The sequence below is a fragment of the Passer montanus genome, unplaced genomic scaffold, assembly GCF_014805655.1.
Source record: "Passer montanus isolate IOZ18808 unplaced genomic scaffold, ASM1480565v1 scaffold81, whole genome shotgun sequence".
In the NCBI taxonomy this organism is placed as follows: Eukaryota; Metazoa; Chordata; class Aves; order Passeriformes; family Passeridae; genus Passer; species Passer montanus.
The window spans coordinates 2,956,626-2,967,360 of NW_024373368.1; the positions used below are offsets into that span (position 1 = coordinate 2,956,626).

The 10,735-nt window shown below is 41.6% G+C and overlaps 1 protein-coding gene across 1 annotated transcript in view; it reads right to left on the reverse strand.

Annotated features, from left to right (window-relative positions):
- Window positions 1–3,577, reverse strand: part of GTF2I (general transcription factor IIi) — a 69,029-nt gene extending 65,452 nt beyond the window's left edge. Inside the window, exon 1 of the mRNA XM_039732894.1 lies at window positions 3,348–3,577. The gene's annotated coding sequence lies outside the window, so the exon portion shown is untranslated. The remainder of the gene's footprint in view (window positions 1–3,347) is intronic.
- Window positions 3,578–10,735: the final 7,158 nt, after the last annotated feature.

Genomic DNA, 10,735 nt, shown 5'->3' on the forward strand with positions numbered 1-10,735 from the left:
TATATAAATAAATATACATATATATAAATAAATATATATATAAAATATATATAAATAAATATATATGTGCCTCAGTTTGAGAGACACATGTCGGCCAAGGAAGGGGAGAACCTCCCTTGGAATGGAGTGTATGACCCCGCTTCTATCCAAGTTATTTTAATGCCAAAGTTAAGGGGCTTTCAGGTAAAGATATAGGAAAAAAAAGATATAGGAAAACCCTAACAGTTCCTTACTGGTATGTATGTGTATAACAAGGCAATCAAGCAAAGAGCAGCAGCACAAAGCCAGCCCCAGCCGTGTCCCGGCTGCAGAGAAGGGCCCCTTCCCCTGGCTGCAGTTCTGGGCGCGGCCAGCAGGGGCGCTGCTGGCTGCCGGCGGGCACGCGGGGGCGCGGGTTATTACCTCAAATACCGTGCATGCTAATGACAGAAAACTTCCTATTTATATACCATATTTTACATACATATTCATTGATTTTTCTCAAAATAAACATACATATGGTAATAATTTCTCCCAATCTGTTAACATAGGTTTTTTCTACCCTTTATCCATGCATTTTCCTGTCCTGAGGGACTCTTTGGTGGCTCCTGGTGGTTGGCGACCCCAAAGTCATACCTGACCACTCAGTGAACTGGTAGAAATTGGTACAGCCAGGCTGATTGTGCTCTGGTTCTTCTTACAGAATGGGCACTGTGCAGTTCCAGCACATCCAACAGCACTGACTCAGCACCAAGTCACAAGAAACCAGCAGCATTTTGGTAGAAGAGGATGAGGTGGCGAGGAGAGTTCATCACACAGCTGAGACCTTCCCAAAACCAAGGATAACTTTTTTCTTGGTAATTTTATGGTAGTCAGCACCGTGACTTTTTAGTCAGCCTACATGATCTCTGATACTATTAAGAACAATTAAAAGAGTAAAACACAATTCTAGCAGCTGCTATTTGAAGTGTCCTACTGCAGCACCTAGGCATTCATAAATTACACTGGAATTATGCAAACAAAATTAAATATTAATCACAGCACATCTGACCATCTGATAAATCCTGTCTTTACCGGTGTAATTTTATTTACTCAGTCAACATGATGATCAGCTTCACTAAGAATTACAGTTCTGTGTATCCATCAAGACACAAGAGTATTTGAGAAGTGAATTAATTTCATCTAAACTCTACTGGTACTTCTTTAATTTCAACAGCATTGGTGCTGACACATTTTTCAGACAGAGAAATTGCTGTCCTCACTAATGCAAGCTGTTACTTTGTATTTCTATACTGCAACAGTCACATACAGCAAACAAAAGACTCAGGTTTAAAGACAAACAAAACCTTTCAAATTTTTCTGGGGCTCTTACAAAGAGGTAATTAAACACTAAGCACCTATTCGCATTCCATCACCTTGGAGGAAAAAAAATCATCTGGTCAGTTTACAGCTGGCATCCAAAGTGGGCATCTCTGCACAGTGGCTTCATGCCCTCAAGTGCCCCTTGTCCCCAAGTGCCCCTTGTCCCTAAGTGCCCCTTGTCCCCACTGGAGTGCTGCTGCCTACCACAGCACACATCAGGGCACTGACTGGGAAACCAATCATCCCACCACTCTTCAGCAGTATTCAGCCCCCTCCACTTGGTCACTTCATTCCCTCTGCAGCTCTCTCCTTTGTTCTTATTATTACATGGAACCAATTGAACCAGAACGCTGATTTCCATGGAATTAATTACATGTGTTCTTCCTTGCCTTAAAGGAAGAATACTGGTCAATCCTATTATGAGGGTCTCTTCACCCAGAAAAAAAGTCCAGGGACCAGAAATAAAAGTCAACTTGACAAGCCAAAGTTTGGAAATGTGTCATAAAATTACAAATACACAATCTTTTCAGAGGAACACAAGCTTCAATCAAACTTCTAGGAAAAGGTTTCATGTCCTGATGGATAAGAAAAAAGGCTATCAGTAATGGTACCTCAGCTGTCCCTAGAGTCCCCTATGCCAGACTGCTTAGGAAACAAACTTTTATGCCATCTAATTTACATAATAGAACTACAAGTCTGGTTCTTCAGTTTCGTTATTGATTCCTTTAAAATGCTTCATTAGATTTTGTTATCTTAAATGCAGAGTTTAAGTTAAACAAGCAGAAAAAAATGTTAGATATATTTACAAAAGCAGTCAAAAAGTTGTTCCTTATTGTGAGATACTGACTGAAAAACTTGTACACTGACAGCTCAGCTACGTGATTAGCTTACGGGGGCAGCTGCACTCATGAAACTGTCACCATGTTTCTATCAAGTACCTCACATACCAAACCTTTGGTAAAAGGAGACTGCAAACAGAAAACTGACAACACAACAGGTGATACCCAAAATATTTTGTGATTGAAAATGTTGTGAAAGCAAAAAAAGCTCATAAGGTTATATATCCATACAGATGTACAATTATATGCCAAATTCTCTTTAACACCAGGCTAAAGAGGCTTCTGCAGCAATTCTTTCTTGTCAGCTGGAGCTGTTCTTTGCTGGTGGCTGTGCTGTTGCACGTGGGGCCACTGATAATAGGAAACGTGTGTTTATGAAAATTCAGAATTTTAGAAGCATATAATGTACTTTGGTGGGTGGAATAAAACAGAAATATATATAGCTTATTTAACAAGTTTGTAAAAACAAGAACAAAGCTTGGAACAAGAATGCAACTTGTTAGGTAGAAACAACTTGTGACAGAACACAAAAGAATATAGCTGCTAGGTAAAGACCATAAAGATAAGAAAACTCAGTAAAGCAGGATTCAGGTATTGTTGAAACCCATAAAGCAGAACCCAAACCAGCCAGGACCAGGCTCATGGTTTTGACCAGAACAAACTGGGACAAACCTCCACTGCACTTGTCCAGAAGAAGTCAAGCAGCAAACACTGAGGATCTTACTTTATCAAGAAGACCCCTGCCCAAGACCTCCAGGGGGCATGGCAACACAGAAGACTAATTATAATATGAAGTGCAAGGAGGCAGAGTAGACAGGAATGGGTGGGGAGGAAGGTGTGGGCTTGGGAGATCAATGAGTATTTAAACCTGAAACCAAACTCACCAGGTACACATGTATGGAGGAAATATTCCCCACATGTCCTACCTGGTAATAACATTCCTGCTCTACAATTTTAATTGTAAAATCCTTATTCATATACTCACCACTAAAATTACTAGAAGGATGGAACAATTCTCCTACAACAAAAGGCAGAAAGAATATCTTTTCACATAAATATTAACAGCAAAATAAAGGGTAAGACCAACCTTTGTTCTCTGTCAGATGCAGGAGGAAACTCAGTAACTGCAGATAAGGAAAAGGAGGAAGCGCTTAATGCCTTCTTTACCTCAGTGTTTAGTGGGAAGACTGCTCATCCTCAGGACAACTGTCCTCTTGGGTTGGTAGATGGTGTCAGGGAGCAGAATGATATCCCAGCTATCCAGGAGGAGGCCATCACAGAACTGCTGGGACACTTGGATGTTCATAAATCTACAGGCCCAGGTAGGATCCACCCCAGAGTGATGAGGGAACTGGCAGATGAATTTGCAAAGCTGCTCTCCATCCTTTACCAACAGTCCTGGCTCATGGTGAGGTTCCGGATGACTGGAAGCTGGCCAACGTGACACCCATTTACAAACAAGATGGGAAGAAAAATTCTGGCAATTATAGGCCAGTTAGTCTGATCTCAGTTCCCAGTAAGGTAATGGAACAGTTTGAGCATCATATTAAGCAGCATCACACAGCACTTACAGGATGGCCAGGGTATCAGACACAGCCAGCAAGGGTTTAGGAGGGGAAGGTCATGTTTGATCAACCTGATCTCATTTTATTACCAGGTGACCCTCCTGGTGGATGCAGGAAAGGCTGGATGTTGTGTTCCTTGACTCCAGTAAGGCCTTTGGCACTGTGTCCCACAGCATTCCCTGGGAAAGTTGCAGCCCAGGGCTGGGACAGGAGCACTCTGTGCTGGGTTCAGAACTGGCTGCATGGCCGGCCCAGAGAGTGCTGGTGAGGGTGCTGCATCCAGCTTGCTGCATTTCAGCCACAATAACCCCCTGCAGTGCTCTGGGCTGGGCACAGTGTGGCTGCACAGTGCCCAGGCACAAAGGGACCTGGGGGTGCTGGTCAACAGCGACTGAACGTGAGCCAGCAGTGTGCCCTGCTGGCCAAGAAGGCCAATGGCTCCTGGCCTGGAGCAGGAATGGTGTGGCCAGCAGGAGCAGGGAGGTCACCCTTCCCCTGCACTGGGCACTGCTGAGGGCACACCTCGAGTGCTGTGCCCAGCTCTGGCCCCTCACTTTGGGAAGGACGTTGGGACGCTCGAGCGCGGCCAGAGCAGGCAGCGAGGCTGGAGAGGGGCTGGGAACACAAACCCTGAGAGGAGCCACTGAGGGAGCTGGGGGTGCTCAGCCTGGAGAAAAGGAGACTCAGGGGTGACCTTATCACTCTACAACTCCCTGGAAGGTGGCTGGGCTCAGCTGGGACTGGTCTCATTGTCCAGGCAGCAACTGATAGAACCAGAACACACAGTCTCCAGCTGCACCAAGAGAAATGTAAATCAGATATTAGGAAGGTTTTTTACAGAAAGGGTGATAAAGTACTGGAATTGTCTGTCCGGGGAGGTAAAGGAATCACCATCCCTGGATGTGTTTAACAAAGCGTGGATGTAGCACTCGGTGCCAAGGTTTACAGGTGTTGGGGCATGAGTTAGACTCTCTGACCTTGAAGCTCTCTTCCAACCTTGTGATTCTGTCATTGGGATTGTTCAGCCTGGAGAAAAGAAGGCCTCAAGATGACCTAATTACCAGGCAGACCAAAGAACACCATAACTGCACATGATCTGAAGACAAAGCTGAAAAGTTCAGGTGCAAAGAAGACCTTGGAAGCCTTCATCAAAAACCCCGTATAAAAAATGTTTTTGTGATTCATGTCAATTGGCAATGGAATCAGCAAATGCTTGCATCTGTTGTGTCAAAAGCCAACACGTTTCCTGGGATAACTAAAAAGAACAGTTTTGAAACTTTGTGACTAAACAGCTAAATAATGCATCAAACAAGAAAACACCACAAGTATAGTGAGCAGATGAGGTAGCGAAACGACTGATGCTTAGAATAAAACAGAGGAATAAACAGTTAACTGGTTGTTTAAGAATGAATAAAAACAAACAAAAAAAAAACTCACCAGGCAAATATCTTTAGAGATAGACAAGAATAGTACTAATGAGAAATTGCCCAATGTAAAGCCAATTAGCCACAAAACAAAGAATTTAGGACCAGGCAGACCAAAGAACACCATAACTGCACATGATCTGAAGACAAAGCTGAAAAGTTCAGGTGCAAAGAAGACCTTGGAAGCCTTCATCAAAGACCCCGTACAAAAAATGTTTTTGTGATTCATGTCAATTGGCAATGGAATCAGCAAATGCTTGCATCTGTTGTGTCAAAAGCCGACATGTTTCCTGGGATAACTACAAAGAACAGTTTTGAAACTTTGTGACCGAACAGCTAAATAATGCATCAAACAAGAAAACACCACAAGTATAGTGAGCAGATGAGGTAGCGAAACGACTGATGCTTAGAATAAAACAGAGGAAGTTGTGGTACAGCTAAGGGATATTGTAACATAGTGAGTAAAAGCTTATGTATAAGAAAAGGTGTGATACACTTGTACCAGACTAAAATTATGTAGCAAACACTAGTGAAAGGTCTCCCAGATGACCACAAGAAGAACAGGAAGCCAATGATCACCTAGAAAGATGAAATTGCTGATCTCAGCTTATTGATATTTCCCAATTCAGACTAACACAAGCATACTGGAAAACACTTTGTCGGCTTAAAAACCATACATGTATAGCGCCCCGAGCCGCCCTCAGGACCAGCCATGGGAGCAACAGCGTCTCCACCAGCAAAAACCTTATTAATGGTCAACAGTGACCTTCACAACAAAACAGTCTTTTATTTCGTTTTCAAAGACGTTAAGCAATAGTGAATGCTGTCTATAAGATCTTTTTTCCTGACCAAAAAGAGTCGAATGTTTTGTCTGACATCACTAATCCTTTTCTTCGAATTTAGGTTCAATGTGGTAAATGTGGATGGAAAGTTTTCCATTCAAAGGAAAATGCTGCATTTGAAAATTTGATACAAATCGAAAGTACTGCAGTTAAAACCAAGAGATTTAAAATCAAACTACCATGCTCATAAATAACATTTTTACAGTGTGTAGACTCCCAAAAGTGCTGATGTATTTTCAAAATGTTCACTCTGTGTTTTAGAATTGGTCAAGAGTAAGCACCAAACACTACATCTTTAAGTAAATCTCATTTGTAAAGAAATTGAAGCATTTAGCTTCCTCCTAGTTGTAACAAATAGCAAGAAATCCATCTTGGGAAAGGGCCCCGCAGGATATGCTTTGGCCATTCTTCTACCATCACTGAAGGCTGTGGACTTGTGCAAAGCAAATAACCCAGCTGCAAACACTGACCAGAGTACCCTAAACAGCTGATCTGAGTGATTCAAGCCATCATGGTTTTTGTGGTTCCTTGTCACTGTTCTCTTGGACCTAACTGTCCTCATAATTTACACTGTGGGAGACAGAAGCATTCTGCAGCAGCCTAGAAACACAAATCCCAAGCCCCAACCAATAAAACACTTCAAAACCCTAAAAAGGTTAGGAATCATCGCCACCTTAGCTGAAACTGCAGTACTTGGATGGTTCCTTTTTGCAGACCCTGTGCAGGGGAAGGCCTAGCTGCTGGTGAAGAACTTCAGCACAAACATCAAATCTTCTAAGCAGCCACAACTATTTACTATATCAATTTGTCAGTTCTTTTGCTGTTCAGATGTCATTTTCAGTAGAAGGCATCCATAACTTCATGCTCCACTATATCTTCACCCTGGCATCTTCCAGTTGCACCTTACTGCACACACAGCTGATACCATTTGTCATGGTTTGACCCTGGCCCAATGCCAGGGCTCCTATGAAAGATATATTTCTAAAATAGTTACTGTGAGATGTGACTCAGAAACAGAACAAAGCAGGTTCTTATTTGGGGATGGAGGGAAAACCACAACACTTTAATTAATTTTAATTACAATATCTAGAAAGGAACACACACAAAGCTAAGAATGAAAACCCTCCAAATACATTCCTCCTCCCTTCTCTGTTATTCTATTCTCTACAGAATAACACCATAGATTTCTACCTCGTCACCATCTTTTACATAATCAACTTTCAGTCTATTATCACTCTTCAAATAATCAACCTTTAAATTTATCAGGGAGAGAGGAGTCCCCCCTTGCACCATAGGCTTCCCCCAGAAACACAATTGAAACCTCTTGTGTTTCCGTGTTATTTGTGGCACTGTTTAGAGAGTATTAGTTTTTGTGACTTCTTCTTCTTTTTGTTTAGTGCTCTTACTACTGCACATGGGTCAGGATTGCTTTTAGGGTTTTTCGTTTAAAGATGCTCTGCTCAGTTTCAAAAGCAGCAGTCTCTCAGCTTCGGGACACCAGTCCCCCCTAAATTTTACTTCTTGGGGACGAGGGGCCTCGTAAACAGAGATCTCAAACCCTCTCTGAAGATAGAGGGCATCTCACACCCTTTTCGCCTGTCTCTGTTTTCGCTACTGCTTCACCTCTTAACTTTGAGACACCAGTCCCCCCAAATTTCACCCCCTGGGGCCAAGTGGCCTCATGAACAGAGATCTTCCCCTCCTGGAGACAGAGGGCATCCCACACCCTCCTCAGCCATCTCTGTTCCCACCACTGCTTCACTCTTGACTCCAAGGCATTGCCTCCCCCTAAATACAGTCTCTGACCAGATCCAAAGAGGAAGTTCTCTGGGAATGCTCTGCTTTTAACCCCTGTGTGTTCTCAGAGGTGTATCCAAATCCTCAGTAGCCACCACAAGTGCCAGTTTCAAATCTGGCCACTGATTGGTTTGACCACAACTTTTCCAGAAACTCACTTCCTGACCCAACCACGACACCATTTCATACAGATTTAGATGTCATAAGTACACCCTGCTTGAAAGTTACTCAAGCAAATCCTTCTGGAAGACAAGAGGAGTTTACTTGCCTATGAAATGGAAGCCCACTGCCAGGACATTGTTCACAGGCTGTGCCCAGACTGTTGCCCTGTAGGCATGGATTGTTCTGGGGGCAGAGAAGATGCCTTTTGATTACAAATCACAATCATGATTCATTTTGAGAGTTATATGTACCAGCTGCTTCCTGCAGGTAAGACCATTATTGCTATGACATGGTGTCGTGGTTTGGCCGGAAATCTGTTTCTAAGAGTGGAAATTTGGTATTTCTCCAGGTCAGGATTCTTTTCACTGTACTATAGCGCTCTGTGTAAGTCAACACATACAAGTAACTAAGGATAACCATCAAATCACAGCTGAAATGCAGAGCAGATTTATTTCATTACCTTGCTAATAAGACCTTGTGGAAGACACATGGGGACACAGGCTCTATTTGGCTTAGTTTATTCTAGCAGAGCATTGGGGGGGCTGCTAACTGCCTGCCTCACTAAAACAAAAGGGTTTACATGTTTTTGACAAAGCAGAGGATAAGCAACATTAAACATAATAAATGGAGTTTTCTGACACCAACATTTCTCATATTCCCAGCTGCAAAATCACTTTGATCAAGTGATTTTTGATCAAAACTGTTCTCCTCACCAAACCTTCCAGTTTTCACTCTTTCCTCCCAACACATTCTCTATAACCTTCTCCAGTCACGTGAGCTATGAAGCTGGATAAAGTTAACTGAAGTCATAGAGTTAAGTCAGGCATTGCGTGGAATAATGTTTATCCAGCACGATTACAAGATGACTAACTGAAAAAAAATAGTTTTCTAAGACTTCTAAATCTATCAGAAATATTTGCTCTATGCTGTAAATCAATGTTCAGACTAGAAGTAACTTATATGTTTTTAGCAGATGGAGTAATTAACAAGTGTAATATAGTACCATAACAATTGCTGCATCAGTTCAGAGCCTGGAAATTAAGAACTTCCTTCTAGAAAAGATGTTCAGTATAGTACACAGCCTCCATGGAGTTTTGCTGTCAGATTCTTGAACCAAATATAATATATATAAAATACCTGACTAATTAATCTTAGTATTCTTTCTAGATTTAAAATTCAAGAGCAAGCCTTCTGGAAGAAAATTTTTGGATCTAAATTCCTTGGTTTAAAGTATTTTGAATCACTTTGCTTTTCTACTTCTACTAGTTAACCAGCTGGGCTTCAACAACAGGTTGAAAGAAGGTTTCATGTAACTGGCTTGTGTACTGTAGCTTTTCTAGAAGAAGAGGAAAAAATTTTAAAATAATTTACCTTTTGTGCCAGAGGGTTACAGTGACAGTAAACACGCATTTTTTCCAAAGTTCATAAATAAAACCCCTCAACATGCTATCCAAAACTGCAGACACTAGTAATATGTCATAATATGTAATAAGAAGGCACAACTTCTTCAAGCTATAAAAGAAGCTGCCACTTTGAAAATCTGGCAAATTTGTGTGGTGAGATGCTTCAAAGAGCATACTGGTTAACAAGGACATTAAAATCATTCATGACTGCTAAGTAATTATTCATGTCTCTGAACAGTTGCTGCTGTAATAAATGGATATAATTTGTGCTAACTAAATTGTAACTGTATCAATATAAAATAAAGCAAAAATACATGTGATTACTGTTACAAAGCAGATGGGCCCCTTTGCAGATGTGACATGTGAAAAACAGGGTACACGATGTAGTATTGAGATAAGCAAGATCCCAAAACAGAATCGGCCTTGGAATGAACCAAGTTGGGACAATTCCAGAAAACAGAATTGGCCTTGGGATGATTTCAGGTATATGCTTGATAATATTTAACATACGTGATTGTATTCATTTATATAAAAAATTGCTGCTCAATTCAATTTTGTTGTTTATTAAATTAGACATATAGACTTCATAACGCTGCCATTGCAGGCTTGTACAGACACTGTTGCAGCAGTTTGTGATTAATGAATTTTCCTCCAGCCACACCAGCCAGGGACCAAGCGTCTCTAAAATGAAAGCCAAAAGGGCTGTACACAAACTGGCAGAGCAAGAGAGGTCCCAGCCACCACCAGGCTTAGATGGCACTGCAGAGAGTCCTAGGCAGAAGACAGAGGAATGAGAACAACTGGCATGCCCGAATATCAAATTTCATAATGGAAAATAAGAGGTACACTAACCATCAATGACCAACAAAACATAAACCTTACATTATACAGAGCTGCTCCAGAACACCTCAAAATGAGTCAAACGCAATCTTACATAGATATTATCTGAGGGCAGGGAACCAAAGAACAGAGAGAATCAGAAACAATACCTTATATGGAACACAAGATTACCCAGAGGGTGGGGTTCAGAACATAACCTTATGTGGAATGACTTAATCTACATAACTGTTCCTATCATTCTTCTCACCCTAACTTAACTGTGAACAGAGAGAATCAGAAACAATACCCTATATGGAACACAAGATTACCTAATCAGAGGGTGGGGTTCAGAACATAACCTTATGTGGAATGACTTAATCTACATAACTGTTCCTATCATTCTTCTCACCCTAACTTAACTGGATGTTTCCTGTTTTTGCTTCTAACCTCCCATGGCCTAATATTGTTACCTTGTGCGTCCAGCCCACAGCCCATCCTTTCCAGGATGAACTGCCGCATCTCCCCCTTTTAGTTTTTATTTTA